At 45.4% G+C, this 16,273-nt stretch overlaps 1 protein-coding gene across 9 annotated transcripts in view; it reads left to right on the plus strand.

The window, feature by feature from the left end:
• The first annotated feature begins 1,792 nt into the window (after nucleotides 1-1,792).
• The window catches only part of SPOP (speckle type BTB/POZ protein), a 43,793-nt gene continuing 29,312 nt past the window's right edge, over nucleotides 1,793-16,273 (plus strand). For 3 of the 9 annotated variants that reach the window (XM_074940548.1, XM_074940544.1, XM_074940549.1), the window contains exons 1-2: nucleotides 1,793-1,913; nucleotides 6,040-6,111. The gene's annotated coding sequence lies outside the window, so the exon portion shown is untranslated. Of the gene's footprint in view, nucleotides 1,914-2,086; nucleotides 2,603-2,671; nucleotides 2,745-6,039; nucleotides 6,112-16,273 lie in introns of those variants that run through there. The other 6 variants (XM_074940547.1, XM_074940545.1, XM_074940550.1 and 3 more) reach the window with 4 other exon arrangements.

Consider the following 16,273-nt stretch of genomic DNA (forward strand, 5'->3'; position numbering starts at 1 on the left):
AAAGGAGGACTTGTGGCACCTTAGAGACTTACCAATTTATTTGAGCATAAGCTTTTGGGCGCTACAGCTCACTTCATCGGATGCATTCAGTGGAAAATAGTGAAATCCACTGAATGCATCCGATAAAGTGAGCTGTAGCTCACGAAAGCTTATGCTCAAATAAATTGGTTAGTCTCTAAGGTGCCACAAGTCCTCCTTTTCTTTTTGCGAATACAGACTAACACGGCTGCTACTCTGAAACCTGTGTTGTTGATGATACCATCCTTCAACTAAGATAAAATGCCAGTGCTCTGATAATTTCCGTTTAATACAGAGCTGAAGTACTTTTAACGATGACAGGCACATTAGCCATGCAACCTGTTTTGCGGAATTACCTAATTATGCTTACAATTTTAATTCGAAACAGAATTCCTTATTTATTGTTGCTTACAATCCATTTAATCTCTGATAAGCACCTGCTGTGTTCCAGTGCAGAAGTACCTGCATTTCAGTGACAGAATAAACAATCCCTATTTAGAATAATCAAAAATGATAACTTACAACATTGTAGACTCTGTCTTAGCTGGCCTTCAGCTTTCATCTAGCCATTCTCTCCATTCACTGAGAAGTGGAATTTTTAAAATAGTCAGATAAGGAACTACATAGTTCAGAGAATTAGAAACAGGATACAAAAGTGTATCCATCTGTAGGATTCCAGTTCAAATCGAGCCTGGGTCGGTAACTGGAAGCCTTCCTTCTCCTTGCACAATGTCTCCCATCAAAAGCTTCCCTGCTTCCTTCCTTCAGGTGACGCCACAACAGATTTCGAGCTGCATTGTAACAACTTATGAATACTCTACATTGGGGTTGTTTTCCATATGACTGTATTAGTTTACAATAACAGGAGAGTGTCTTAAAAAAATATCATCCAGGCAGGAAGGAAAAGAATGGCTCAAGATAAGCTACTTCTCTGCAAATGCTTGAGTTGCTAAGGGACAATGACAGGACTATTAGCTTTGTTGGTTCTGCCGCCTCTCTAACTAAACTACAACACTAGTGTGGACCAACTCAGGAAAAGGCAAAAGATCTAAAGTCCTGGGGCAGGTTTATAAGGGAACATAGTCTGAAGAGGAGGGTGGTAATCGTTCGGAGGGAGACTGGGGGTGGCTAAAGAAGTCGGGCCTGCCTGCGTTACCGGCAGCAGACAGGGACGCCTTTAGGGAAGGGCGATACGCAGGTAAGAGGGTGGTTTTAGAACCCTTCTCTCTCGAGGTCTCGTTCCTGCCGCTCCAGCGAACCCGGCATGGCCGTCGGGCAGACCGCAGCCCGCTGGGCAGACTCCTGCAGGGAAGGACTGCGGGCGCCCGAAGTCGCTCGGTAAGGCAGGTCGATACGCGGGGGGGACTGTAGCCCAGGGCCCGGTCGAAGGCTGCGAAAATTGGGGAACTCCCCCTAGCTTAGCTGGACCCCCGGGAGGGGACGCCGGTGCCCGTTGCCCTGTAAGCATACCAGGCACCTCCCCAAAATGGAGCCCAGCAGCCTCCCTTCTCCTCAAGGGCCACACCCCCAAGAGCAGCTTCCCCACACGATGCCCCCTCACCCCAGCCACCCTGCTCCCCCGACGCGCCCGCCAACAGCGGCCTCCCCCGCACGCGCGCCGCGTTCTCCCCGCTCACCTCACCCCCGCGCGCGGGCCTCGGCCTCGGCCGCCACGCTCCCGCTTTACTCGACGCCCTTCCCGCCGCCCGGCACGCTGCGCATGCTCAGTGCGTCCCTCTCCACACACCCCCCACCCGCACCCCTCCCCCCTCCGTCTCCCCGAGCGTGGCGTCGCGGCGCTGAGGGACGGCGTCGCGGCGAGGCCCGGATGTGTCGGTTTGGGGCAGTATGAGGAGACCACAAGGGGACAGCAACAACCAGCGGCGCAACCTCAGGTGAGGTGGGAGGGGGAGACCGGATGGCGGAGTGGGGCGAGACCCGAGGATCTCCCCAGGGAGGTGTTGGTGGCACCATACCCCCTCCGGGAGTCGCATGTAGGGCAGCCCCAAGCCGGGACTGACCAGCTGGCTGGGAGTGAGAGAGCCGCTCCGGACTGCCCCTCTTTCCATACTGGCTCTTCAGATGGCACTGCGACAACGGCAGCCCGCTGCTAAATAGTGAGCTCTCAGTGTGGAGGGGAACAGAAGGAGAACAGCGCATGCGCCGCAGCGCTGCCAAAGTGTGAGCCGCTGAGAGCCGAAACAGCGGGGAGGCGCGGACGCATTTGTTGGGAGGAGGGCGCGCGAGCGCGGAACTCCAGTCGGTGTTGGGAAGGCGCGTGCGCAGCAACAGGAGGCGTCCGCCAGAGTCCGAGATGAGGCAGTGTGCGCGCGCAGCCTCGATCAGGGTGCCGGAGGAGGGACAGTCAGGATACCACGCACGCGCACCTTGAAGGGAAGAGCCAGGAGCAGCAACATCCTGCTGCTTCGTGTGCTCAGCGCCTGCGCAGAACGTCGCTGCAGGGACCTGCGGAATAATGATCCTCTGCACCTGCGCGGGGAGCATTGGAGAAGGGAGACATGCTGCCAAATAGTGAGCTTTGGCTGCTTGTATTCTCACAGGGGGCTGGCTGCAGAAAGTGTGGGTAAGAGTCCTGGGGGAGGGGCTTTATCCTTAGCCACTGCACCTGTCTGGGCCTGGGCCAGGGCCAGGGCCCCTTTGACTCGTTACCGTGCTGTAGAACAAAGCTGCCTACAGCAGTAGGGGTAACTCACTGAAGCCAGGAGGTAAGAGTCTTGGGGAAGGGGACCAGTAGTTAAACCAGTGAGGATAATGGCGAAGGGGGAACAAGCTGTTGAATCAGCAAGGAGCAAAGTGAGGGAGAGAGGTAACCACCCACTTAAGGATTGGGTGGCAAGACCAGTAGTTAGGAGGGAAATAGTTCAGTCAACGAATTCGAGTTGGGAGAAGGGGGACAAGGATTGGCATAAGGAAAGTGAGATGACCAGCAGCTAAACAAACAAAGAGAGTGTGTTGTTGGGGGTGAGGGGGTGGAAATGACCAGTATTAGCTAAACTAATGAGAATTGTGAAGAAAACAGCTAACCGGCAGGGAATGTTAGTTTTTATATCTGCTTAGTACTGCATCGTATAGGTATTGATATTTCTCTTAGCAGAATGTCCCAGGCCTCAGACTGTATTAGTGCATCATCACAGTTGATGAAGAGGCAACAGAGTTCCTTTTGCTCATGTTAAATATGTTTATAATATAAGCTGATTGCTAGATGTGTTGGTATTTGTTACTGGAATACCTTGATTAGTGACGTACGCTATTACAAGTGTAAAATAATTATCTGCATGGCTGTGGTCTGTGAGAAGGAAAGTATTTTTGTAAAAGGAAAATTTCCTTTTTAAAATGTGTGTCACTTGATCGTGTCTTCATATTTCTGTTACCAGAGGGTGTTAGATGTGATGTGATTTTGTGATGTCAGGACATCATCATGGCTTATGAAAAGGAATGACTTTTTTGTAAACTAATGTTTGCTGGTTTCTATGTGTTGTCAGTCTGAGATGGCTTGCTGTAAGCAGTGTGACAAATTATTGTTAGCACTGCAGATTTGTCATAGCATTTTTTTAAAATAAAAAAATCGTACTGCAGTCATGGTAAATCTAGTACATGTTATGGGTTTAGGAGGAAATGGTGTATAAAGTCACAGTGTGGGGAGGTCAGGTCCTGTCCCTGGGTTGGGAGGTCATTGGGGGTGAGGGAGGGGGGAAGAGAGGTGGTTTTCAGAATGAGTGCCCTGCTCTCAGCCCTCAGCAATGGCTCCTGTCCTGCAGGACTGACCCAGCTCTCTGCTCCAGCCCTCTGGTTCTCGCCACATTGTGCAGGCGGGACGCTCCCCCTAGAACATGTTGCCCCCACCCTTCCTGGCCATGGTGCTGCCAGATCACTTGCCCCAAGCTATGGTAGTAAACATGATCAGGCTGTGTCCCAGAGTTAATCAAAGACACAAAGAAAAGTCACAGACAAACAGAAAAATCACAGTATCTGTGACAAACCTGCAGCCCTAATTATCAATATTCATGGTCATATGCTTTATGAAAATGAATAGTTTCCTCTGGAAAAGTCAAGTACAATGTGTGGGAGCCTTGATTCTGTGTGTGTGTGTATGGTAGAATATATATTCTAACACCAAGTGATAGGCCTGAAAATGGTTTGGTTTGATGATGTCACTTGCATCGTTGTAGTTTATGGAGTGAAGATATGTGGCTATGGGTGGTTTGTTTGTTTGTTTGTTTTTATCACTGGTGTATCTAGAGGCCTCAAACTTTGGCAGCCTGTTACTAAATCAGAAATGGTCAGTAATAAAAAACAGATACACAGTATAAGCCTCAGTAACTACTGTAAAATCTGATGTATGGACTTCAGGAACGCTTATTCTTTATTCTGATAAAATTTGATATTGAAAAATCAACTTTTATAAACCACGTATTTTACTCTTTGGTATTTCTATTATCAAGGTGGTGATATACTTTTTAAAGCCATAATAGAAAGTTACAAGATGGTTTTGGCACCTTTTTTTAACATTACAATTATAGTAAATTTCTAAATTTCTTAGGAACATGCCCGATCATTTTATATGTGGTCAGTGTAGTCAGCAGTACCCCTCTTCTGTAGCTGGAGCTTTATGTATGATGTCATTGTACTTTATATAATGGAACTTCATCTTCAAATTGTGGTGGGAACTGTAGTTGGGACACTTTTTGGAAAACAGTTTCCACGAGTGGTACCATTGCTGATCCTCATGTTAAGGTTGTGCAGTATCAACAATGGGAACACTTACAAAAAATTCCCACTAGTTCAGTTGAATGGATGTTAGAACTGGTCCATGATCTAATGTATATAAGGCTCTAGCCACGAGCCTTTTTTTCACTACTGTGTCAGTTAGACCTGCTGAAAAGTAAAAACAGTTCCAGCTACCAGAACCATCCCTAGATTAGTGTTCAACTGAACCAGTGTTGGCGCTAGTGGAATTTTTTGGGGGGTGGGGATGGGAATGTACATTTCTGTAGCATAGCCCAGGCTTTAGATGTACAATGTTAGATTTGTTGTGGGCTGTGTGTCTGTCCTCTGTGAGTTTTCTAGATCCAAATACAGTATACAATTGGAGGGACTTAGTAGCTTTATTCTTGGTATTCACCCTTCTGTTTAGTATTTGGCTCATGTGACTTGCCATTCCACTGCCTCACACGTATTCTCAACCTGTACACTTCAAACTATCTGGTTCAGTTCTTCTTGGATGTTTTATTTCTGTAAAAGTTTGACCCAGAGATGGCAAAAGGTATATTTATTGAACTAATAAGAAGCAGTGTTGATCTTTGCTTGAAAGAGTGATAGAAGGCTCAAAATGACTAGGTTCAAATTGGTGTGTTTGGAAACATGTGTTGATGAAGATCTGCACAGGTTTCTCTCCTCTTCCCCCCCCCCCCCCAACCTTTTGGCTTAGTTCTCTGCACAATTGAAGTATTACATAAGATCCTGCTGTAATGCTCCAGCCTCTGATTACTGCTGCTTGCTGTTCAGCATGAAAAGGGAATCAAACAGAAATTTATTTATAATAGAAATGATTTATGTACTCAGTTTCTGATGCATTGCTTGCTGCCTCACTTCTAATTCAGAATCTAGCAGGATGCTACTGGGTTCTAGCAGGAACAGTGAACTCAAGAGACTTATTAATGCATCATGTGTCCCAAGTTCTAAAGACACATGACAGTGCAGAAGGATAACATAAGATTAAAAATACTCAAGTCTGGGTTTAACATATGTCCTTTGTTGATCAGGCAGTTTTAGTCTTCTGTTTCAGAAACTCCTCTCCAGAGATTTAGCAGAGGGTGTCTCCTCTTCTTGGTTTCACATTCTTACTGTTGGCCCTGTACTGAACTCTGTTGGGATTGGGGGTGGAAGAAAGAGTGTTCTGTAAACCTATCTTTCTGTGCTTGTGATATGACGACGAATCAAGAAAATACATAGCAGACACTGAATGTGCTGTTTACTTTATTTATTTTTCCACATGTCTAGGACAGAAAAGATGCAGACCCACTGACTGTGCAGCAAATGCCCAGGAAAGACTTGGGAGTTCATTTTTACACTGTGAGTAAATTCTGTTGCTGATTACAGGAGTTGCATAGCTGCATTATGTGTGGCAGAGCTGGTCTTACAGCTTTGGGAGTGTTGGATTAATAAAGAAGCTAGCAGCACAGAAGGAATTAGACATTCAAACAATAACCCTTAACTGGACATATTGTTCTAGCTACTGCTTTGGAAGAGGCTAACAAAATATTGCTAACTGCAGTGGTGTCTACCACTGTAGGAACAAGTATTAGAATTTCTATACTCTTCTGTAGACATTAGTGTTATTACTTCTTAGCCTGTAATGTGTATCATATTCTGTCCATTACACAGTACGGTTATAGTCGCGTCAAATTGCATTAGTAATAGACCCAGTGTGTACATTGTTGGTGTTGACTATCGTTTTTTGGTACAGAAAAGGCTGAATTAATTTGACCTTCTGTATTTCACATGGTCCATCTAAAGCAATTTCCAGTGCTCTTTTGACAAAGCTTCAGCTTTCTCTAATAACGTCTACATAAAAGGATTTTTTGTTATGTATGCAGACATTGGGAGAATGGACTACAAAATAAAAGCAGAATATATGCACTTAAAAATAGCAGGTGAACATGCTCACTAGTTACTACTACAACCATTTTAAATATTTTGGAATCTCATTATTCATTAAATTGCACTTTGTCTGAAATATGGTAGAATCTGAAAAAGACTGAATTCTTGCAACTGTTACACTTTCAGGAGCCTCATAACTCAAATGTCGTCAGAGGTATAAATTTATTTAAATTATGACAAGGACTTCGAAATTATGGTATACTTAAAAAAGACACTGGGTTTGGGTCACTCTGACCCCATCACACATTCTTCTCTGTTGGGATTGGTGCAATTAAAATTGACAGTTGTACTGCTAGAGGGTCAGACCTCTCTGAAAATCCACAATAGATGTCTGCTATAAAATCTGAAACAACCCCCCACTGGCAACATCTATACCAGTGGTTCTCAACCTGCGGGCCACTTGTGACCCAGTCAGCACACCGCTACGGCCCATGTGACATCCTCAGGGCCATACGGGGAGGTGTGTGTGTGTGTGTGTGTGTGTGTATTTATATTTTTAATTTTTATGAGTGCGGCCCACGTAACACACAGAGAGCTGGATATGCTGCCCACAGTGGTAGGCTGAGGGTATGTCTACACTACGGAATAAGGTCAAATTTATAGAAGTCGGTTTTTTAGAAATTGGTTTTATATATTCGAGTGTGTGTGTCCCCACAGAAGTGCATTAAGTGCATTAACTCGGCGGAGTGCTTCCACAGTACCGAGGCTAGAGTCGACTTCCGGAGCGTTGCACTGTGGGTAGCTATCCCACAGTTCCCGCAGTCTCCGCTGCCCATTGGAATTCTGGGTTGAGATCCCAATGCCTGATGGGGCTGAAACATTGTCGCGGGTGGTTCTGGGTACATATCGTCAGTCCCCTCTTCCCTCCCTCCCTCCGTGAAAGCAAGGGCAGACAATTCTTTCGCGCCTTTTTTCCTGAGTTACCTGTGCGGATGCCATACCACCGCAAGCATGGAGCCCGCTCAGGTAACCGTCACTGTATGTCTCCTGGGTGCTGGCAGACGCGGCACGGCATTGCTACACAGTAGCAGCAACCCATTGCCTTGTGGCAGCAGACGGTACAATACGACTGGTAGCCGTCCTCGTCATGTCCGAGGTACTCCTGGTCGCCTGTGTGAGGTCGATCAGGAGCGCCTGGGCAGACATGGGCGCAGGGACTAAATTTTTAGTGACTTGACCAGGTCATTCTCTTTAGTCCGGCAGTCAGTCCTATTGAACCGTCTTATGGTGAGCAGGCAGGCAATATGTCCTTCTGCACCGTCTGCTGCCAGCCAAAGATGTAAAAGATAGATGGAGTGGATCAAAACAAGAAATAGACCAGATTTGTTTTGTACTCATTTGCCTCCTCCCCTGTCTAGGGGACTCATTCCTCTAGGTCACACTGCAGTCACTCACAGAGAAGGTGCAGCGAGGTAGATCTAGCCATGTATCAATCAGAGGCCAGGCTAACCTCCTTGTTCCAATAAGAACAATAACTTAGGTGCACCATTTCTTATTGGAACCCTCCGTGAAGTCCTGCCTGAACTACTCCTTGATGTAAAGCCACCCCCTTTGTGGATTTTAGCCCCCTGAAGCCAACCCTGTAAGCCGTGTCGTCAGTTGCCCCTCCCTCCGTCAGAGCAACGGCAGACAATCATTTCGCGCCTTTTTTCTGTGCGGACGCCATACCAAGGCAAGCATGGAGTCCGCTCAGCTCACTTTGGCAATTAGGAGCACATTAAACACCACACGCATTATCCAGCAGTATATGCAGCACCAGAACCTGGCAAAGCGCTACCGGGCGAGGAGGCGACGTCAGCGCGGTCACGTGAGTGATCAGGACATGGACACAGATTTCTCTGAAAGCATGGGCCCTGCCAATGCATGCATAATGGTGCTAATGGGGCAGGTTCATGCTGTGGAACGCCGATTCTGGGCTCGGGAAACAAGTACAGACTGGTGGGACCGCATAGTGTTGCAGGTCTGGGACGATTCCCAGTGGCTGCGAAACTTTCGCATGCGTAAGGGCACTTTCATGGAACTTTGTGACTTGCTTTCCCCTGCCCTGAAGCGCATGAATACCAAGATGAGAGCAGCCCTCACAGTTGAGAAGCGAGTGGCGATAGCCCTGTGGAAGCTTGCAACGCCAGACAGCTACCGGTCAGTTGGGAATCAATTTGGAGTGGGCAAATCTACTGTGGGGGCTGCTGTGATGCAAGTAGCCCACGCAATCAAAGATCTGCTGATATCAAGGGTAGTGACCCTGGGAAATGTGCAGGTCATAGTGGATGGCTTTGCTGCAATGGGATTCCCTAACTGTGGTGGGGCCATAGACGGAACCCATATCCCTATCTTGGCACCGGAGCACCAAGCCGGCAAGTACATAAACCGCAAGGGGTACTTTTCAATAGTGCTGCAAGCTCTGGTGGATCACAAGGGACGTTTCACCAACATCAACGTGGGATGGCCGGGAAAGGTACATGACGCTCGCATCTTCAGGAACTCTGGTCTGTTTCAAAAGCTTCAAGAAGGGACTTTATTCCCAGACCAGAAAATAACTGTTGGTGATGTTGAAATGCCTATATGTATCCTTGGGGACCCAGCCTACCCCTTAATGCCATGGCTCATGAAGCCGTACACAGGCAGCCTGGACAGCAGTCAGGAGCTGTTCAACTACAGGCTGAGCAAGTGCAGAATGGTGGTAGAATGTGCATTTGGACGTTTAAAGGCGCGCTGGCGCAGTTTACTGACTCGCTTAGACCTCAGCGAAACCAATATTCCCACTGTTATTACTGCTTGTTGTGTGCTCCACAATATCTGTGAGAGTAAGGGGGAGACGTTTATGGCGGGGTGGGAGGTTGAGGCAAATCGCCTGGCTGCTGGTTACGTGCAGCCAGACACCAGGGCGGTTAGAAGAGCACAGGAGGGTGCGGTACGCATCAGAGAGGCTTTGAAAACCAGTTTCATGACTGGCCAGGCTACGGTGTGAAAGTTCTGTTTGTTTCTCCTTGATGAAACCCCCCGCCCCTTGGTTCACTCTACTTCCTTGTAAGCTAACCACCCTCCCCTCCTCCCTTTGATCACCGCTTGCAGAGGCAATAAAGTCATTGTTGCTTCACATTCATGCATTCTTTATTCATTCATCACACAAATAGGGGGATGACTACCAAGGTAGCCCAGGAGGGGTGGTGGAGGAGGGAAGGAAAATGCCACACAGCACTTTAAAAGTTTACAACTTTAAAATTTATTGAATGACAGCCTTCTTTTTTTTGGGCAATCCTCTGTGGTGGAGTGGCTGGTTGGCCGGTGGCCACCCCACCGCGTTCTTGGGCGTCTGGGTGTGGAGGCTATGGAACTTGGGGAGGAGGGCGGTTGGTTACACAGGGGCTGTAGTGGCAGTCTGTGCTCCAGCTGCCTTTGCTGCAGCTCAACCATACACTGGAGCATACTGGTTTGGTCCTCCAGCAGCCTCAGCATTGAATCCTGCCTCCTCTCATCACGCTGCCGCCAGATTCGAGCTTCAGCCCTCTCTTCAGCCCGCCACTTGCTCTCTTCAGCCCGCCACCTCTCCTCCTGGTCATTTTGTGCTTTCCTGCAGTCTGACATTATTTGCCTCCACGCATTCGTCTGTGCTCTGTCAGTGTGGGAGGACAGCATGAGCTCGGAGAACATTTCATCTCGAGTGCGTTTTTTTTTCTTTCTAATCTTCACTAGCCTCTGGGAAGGAGAAGATCCTGTGATCATTGAAACACATGCAGCTGGTGGAGAAAAGAAAAGGGACAGCGGTATTTAAAAAGACACATTTTATAAAACACTGGCTACACTCTTTCAGGGTAAACCTTGCTGTTAACATTACATACATAGCACATGTGCTTTCGTTACAAGGTCGCATTTTGCCTCCCCCCACCGCGTGGCTACCCCCTCAACCCTCCCCCTTCCCTGTGGCTAACAGCGGGGAACATTTCTGTTCAGCCGCAGGCAAACAGCCCAGCAGGAATGGGCTCCTCTGAGTGTCCCCTGAAGAAAAGCACCCTATTTCAACCAGGTGACCATGGATTATATCTCACTCTCCTGAGGATAACACACGAACGGATGTTGCTTGAACGCCAGCAAACATACACTGCAATGCTTTGTTGTACAATGATTCCCGAGTACGTGTTACTGGCCTGGAGTGGTAAAGTGTCCTACCATGAAGGACGCAATAAGTCTGCCCTCCCCAGAAACCTTTTGCAAAGGCTTTGGGAGTATATCCAGGAGAGCCACGAATGCCAGGGCAAAGTAATCCTTTCACATGCTTGCTTTTAAACCATGTATAGTATTTTAAAAGGTACACTCACCGGAGGTCCCTTCTCCGCCTGCTGGGTCCAGGAGGCAGCCTTGGGTGGGTTCAGGGGGTACTGGCTCCAGGTCCAGGGTGAGAAACAGTTCCTGGCTGTCGGGAAAACCGGTTTCTCCGCTTGCTTGCTGTGAGCTATCTACAACCTCATCATCATCATCTTCTTCTTCTTCTTCGTCCCCAAAACCTGCTTCCGTATTGCCTCCATCTCCATTGAAGGAGTCAAACAACACGGCTGGGGTAGTGGTGGCTGAACCCCCTAAAATGGCATGCAGCTCATCATAGAAGCGGCATGTTTGGGGCTCTGACCCGGAGCGGCCGTTCGCCTCTCTGGTTTTCTGGTAGGCTTGCCTCGGCTCCTTCAGTTTCACGCGGCACTGCTTCGGGTCCCTGTTATGGCCTCTGTCCTTCATGCCCTGGGAAATCTTGACAAAGGTTTTGGCATTTCGAAAACTGGAACGGAGTTCTGATAGCACGGATTCCTCTCCCCATACAGCGATCAGATCCCGTACCTCCCGTTCGGTCCATGCTGGAGCTCTTTTGCGATTCTGAGACTCCATCATGGTCACCTCTGCTGATGAGCTCTGCATGGTCACCTGCAGCTTGCCACGCTGGCCAAACAGGAAATGAGATTCAAAAGTTCACGGTTCTTTTCCTGTCTACCTGGCCAGTGCATCTGAGTTGAGAGTGCTGTCCAGAACGGTCAAAATGGAGCACTCTGGGATAGCTCCCGGAGGCCAATACCGTCGAATTGTGTCCACAGTACCCCAAATTCGACCCGGCAAGGCCGATTTAAGCGCTAATCCACTTGTCAGGGGTGGAGTAAGGAAATCGATTTTAAGAGCCCTTTAAGTCAAAATAAAGGGCTTCATCGTGTGGACGGGTGCAGGTTTACATCGATTTAATGCTGCTAAATTCGACCTAAAGTCCTAGTGTAGACCAGGGCTGAGAGCCACTGATCTACACAAATAAACAGGCTCTTACAGATAAGTGAGGTGGTAAGTGAGACAGCTGAACTGTGATGTAATGGTCTTTAGCACTAGCACTTGTCATTTAAACATTGAAAAACCATTTTATCTTCCAGCAGAGTCAGAGATATAGAAGAGTTATACCATCTTAGAAACAAAGAATAATAACAAGTTAACTGTAAGCCAATGCATTTTGAGCTGACACCCCCCCCCCCTCCTCCCCTTTGAGTTACAAGTTTTGGTTGCACCCTCCCCCCACATCCCAGCCAAAAATAGACACATGTAAGGCTGGGTGGCCCACTGAGGTGAGTTAGGGGGTGGAGGTGGTGCTCCCTCCCCGAGCCCCCCAGGGGACACCTTGGAAACCTTTGCCTAAATCATACCCAAGAAGAGAACCACTTGTGGGTTAAATATTGCTACTCTAGTGTCCTGTCTCTTCAGTTTCAGCACTGCATTACATGACACAATAGTCTTCGTGTTTTCACCACCTAAGCTTACACTGTGTATAAAGTCAGACCTCAAGCAGTAGTGCATAATAATTGAATCAGTATCAAAACCAGTCAGGTAAAGAGATTTTTAGAATCCATTGTGGAGCGTTTACAAACATCTGAAAACTGTATTGCAGTTTTTAGTTTGAATTTGCCTGCTATTTTTCACACTAGCTATTAAGTGTCTGTCATTACATTCTGAAATATCTTCCACTGGGCAGAGAATCCTGTCTACCTTTTCTAGGTATGAGGAGCATAGTTAGTCAGTACAAGTGTTTGGAAGTCCAAAGGTTTGGTTGGAGTCTTGCTGGTACAGTTATGTAACTGCCTTATAGATATTTGCTCTCCTTCAGGCAAGACTGCAGTGCATTTGTATGCAAATTAAATTTCCAACTCAGAATGAAATGACATTCATTCAATTTACGCTACCTTTAGAATTAAGCAAGAAAATTAAAGTAAGTTCTAACCTGACCTCCTGAATAAAAGCATTTTAAAGTAACCTTAATTTTAGTGACTGCTTCTTTAAAAGGCAAATGGAACGTTCAAAGTATTTTGAGACTGTTTATGATGGACTTGCCCACTATTGTCAAGAGAGCAGAAAGAGAGTTACAAGTCCTACTGCAACTGATAGCGAATGGAAACTTTTCTTTTAACCTATGTTTAACCTGATGTTTGCAAAAAGAAAAGGAGTACTTGTGGCACCTTAGAGACTGACCAATTTATTTGAGCATAAGCTTTCATGAGCTACAGCTCACTTCGGATGAAGTGAGCTGTAGCTCACGAAAGCTTATGCTCAAATAAATTGGTTAGTCTCTAAGGTGCCACAAGTACTCCTTTTCTTTTTGCAAATACAGACTAACATGGCTGCTACTCTGAAACCTGATGTTCACAGTTGTAATATCTAGTCTCTATGTTGCATGTATGTGGTTAGCAGACCTTTGGTGTCTATAGTTCTATATAACATGCAACATGGCTCTATAACATTGGGACTTAGTGGGGTGTGAAAGAGAAGTAGGAAGAAGACATACAAAAGTAAAAGTAAAAATTCATTCTGCTTTCTGTTTGAGAATGATGGAGAAATGGACTTTGAAGCCTTCTTTTAAAAAAAGAGCAAGCTGGATTGGTATGGGGCAGTCTTTTGCGGCTAGACGTAAGAAAAAAGGAGGAAAGCTTAAGTGTCGCCCTTTCCCCCTTCCCCACCCAAAAAGAATCTGACTAAAAGAATATCACAATGATCTCCATGCTGTCTTTTTTGCTTTAGAAAGGTGAACTGAATTCTTTGTGCAGGCAAAAACTTAAATATATTTTAAAATAAAAATAGCTGGAAAATCAATTCCCCATAATTTAAATCTTGGCAGGTAAGGAAAGTCCCTTATTGTTTTCTATCCCTTCTACGAGTGATAATATCATTAATGCCAAATGCAGTATACAGATTGCAGCACCAAACTCTGCTTTAAGTGTTAATGATATAAACAGTTGCAGGAGAAATACAATAGTTTCTCTTGTGCAGTGTCTTTTGTGAAACTATCTAAAAATGCATTAAAGTAATACACACAGAGCATGTACTTCCTGAAGTCAATTCTTACCTTTGTCAAGCCAGTTGGACACAACGTTGCTTGATTAGTATCTGCAAACTTGGATCTATGTGAATGCCACAATTTTGTGTCAGTTGCAGAGTTCTTAATTCAGTTCTGAAATGTGATTATACATATAAACGTGTGGACTGGGCATTATACCCTAAAGTCTCGTTAGAAAAATTCAGGTTTTTTTTTAGCGAACATGGGCATACTTAAGATCCTTTGTGTAAGGAAAGCAAGACTACTGATTTGAAGTAAATTCAGGAGGTTTTGAAGTGGAAAGTACTGGCCAATTTGATATTTTTCTATCTTGTGACTGATAAGGTCACATAAAAAAAAAAAGTACGTGCAACCTGGGAGGGTGCCGCCCTCCCACCCCCCGGAAGGAACTCTTATGTCCTGTAAAGCAGAAGGGCCAACAAAGTGCTAGCTGATAGCAAATTGCAGAACTCTGACAAGCTTAATTTCCAGTCCCTGAAAAGCTCTGAATGCTTTTGATTAACGTGACATTGAGGGGTTTTCAGTGGCAGGAGTTTGTTGGGCATCTTGAAGGCTGATGTGTGGCTGAAGGTGGTGATCTTGCAAGGGTAGAAAGTTTTGGAACAATATACTGGAACCAGAGGAAGAGGCTGCTGCTACCAGTATGTTTCCAGGTTGAGAGGCCTTTCTACCACCTTGGGGAATATTGTGGTAGAAATGTGCTCTGGGGAAAACGAGTATCCTGGGCAATTTATGGACAAGGTTTATTAAGATTTTTGTTATAAGCTTATATATAACATCTCAAAGTGGCAACATCAAGTAATGAATGTGTGTACTCTGCCCACACTTGATAATTAACAGCTAATGTCTTAAAACTTAATTAGAAACCATAGTAGCATTTTGTAGATACATTCGCTCACACATTTAACAGTAACACAGAAAATAACACAGCCCAACCCAAACTCTTTATTATTTTTTGAAAGATCCAGTCTCCTGTTAAACAGGATTCTCGTTTTTAATTGACTGCCCTTTTAAGAGGTGGATTGATATGTTGCTTAACAAGAGAAGAGAAACAGTCTGAGAATAGTTTGTGCCTGTGCAAGAGGAAGAGAATGTAGCTAGAGAGTGTCAAATAGGAGACAAAAGTGAAATTGTCTCTTTAAAAGCCCTTACGGTCTGATCTCAGAAATTATGAGGAAGACTAAATTGTGAGAGGGAAACAGTTTTGAGAAGACTTTAGGAGAAGGAGGCATTTTCCTGAGAGTGTTAAAAAGATTCAAGTGGATGAGCATAGAAGAAAAAGGCAAATACCTGGTAAAAACAAAATAGTGAGTTAGCCCCGGAAATTCTTTAATGTTAGTTTTGAAACTTTCTTTTAACTTTTCATCATTCTTTAGGTTTTGATTTCTTTTTACTTATTTATTTGTGAGAGTAATGATTATGGTTTTTACTTCCTACTATGGTTTAGCCCAACAAAGCAAATATCTTCTAAGTTAACATTTCTTCCTTCACTTTGCCTTCTTGTTCTTAGGTCTAGAAGAGAAGCTCGCAAGATTAGTGATGATACATACCATACGAAATTTACCTTTTCACCATTAAGAGCCTGAATTATTAAAAACATTATGTTCTGGTCAGAACTTCCTCCATTCTGGTTTATACCTAGAATGCCTAAATTTTACATTAATAATGTTCTTTGTATGTTTTCACTGGCTTTGGGCATTGCAGTTTTGCTATATGTTCGCTCTTATTGGTAGTTAAAGGCTTTTGTGTTTTATGTGGGGTGGTTTCTTGTGGCTTGGATTCCAAATATGATTTCTACTTCTTTCTGCTTGAGCTGAGTTAAGGGTATATGTCACCTCCCCAAGAGAAGGACTCAGTATTTTAATTCAGGTTTACTGGAATTCTTCTGGGAGCCAGATGTCATTCACTGTTAATTTTAGTAGAATATTTCTCCAGTTTTTTAATGTGGTTTTTCATTTTATAATAGTGCTACTATTTGATGATAATAACTTCCTTCTCTTTACTATATAAAATGAGACTGTTGCTTCTCCACTTCCATCTGAAGGAGCCATTGACCCTATGATTTTCCTGGGCTTGGTTGTCCTGTGTTGTAGTATAAAATGCTTCTAAGAGATGCATTGGACATGGGTTACTTAAAAATATGAACACATTCTTTACTGGACTAATATATAATCAAATCATGAAATGCTTTGGGCCAGTGAGTCATTCCTGTGTTAGGTTTCAGAG

The sequence above is a fragment of the Natator depressus genome, chromosome 27 (genome assembly GCF_965152275.1).
Source record: "Natator depressus isolate rNatDep1 chromosome 27, rNatDep2.hap1, whole genome shotgun sequence".
Taxonomy (NCBI): domain Eukaryota; kingdom Metazoa; phylum Chordata; order Testudines; family Cheloniidae; genus Natator; species Natator depressus.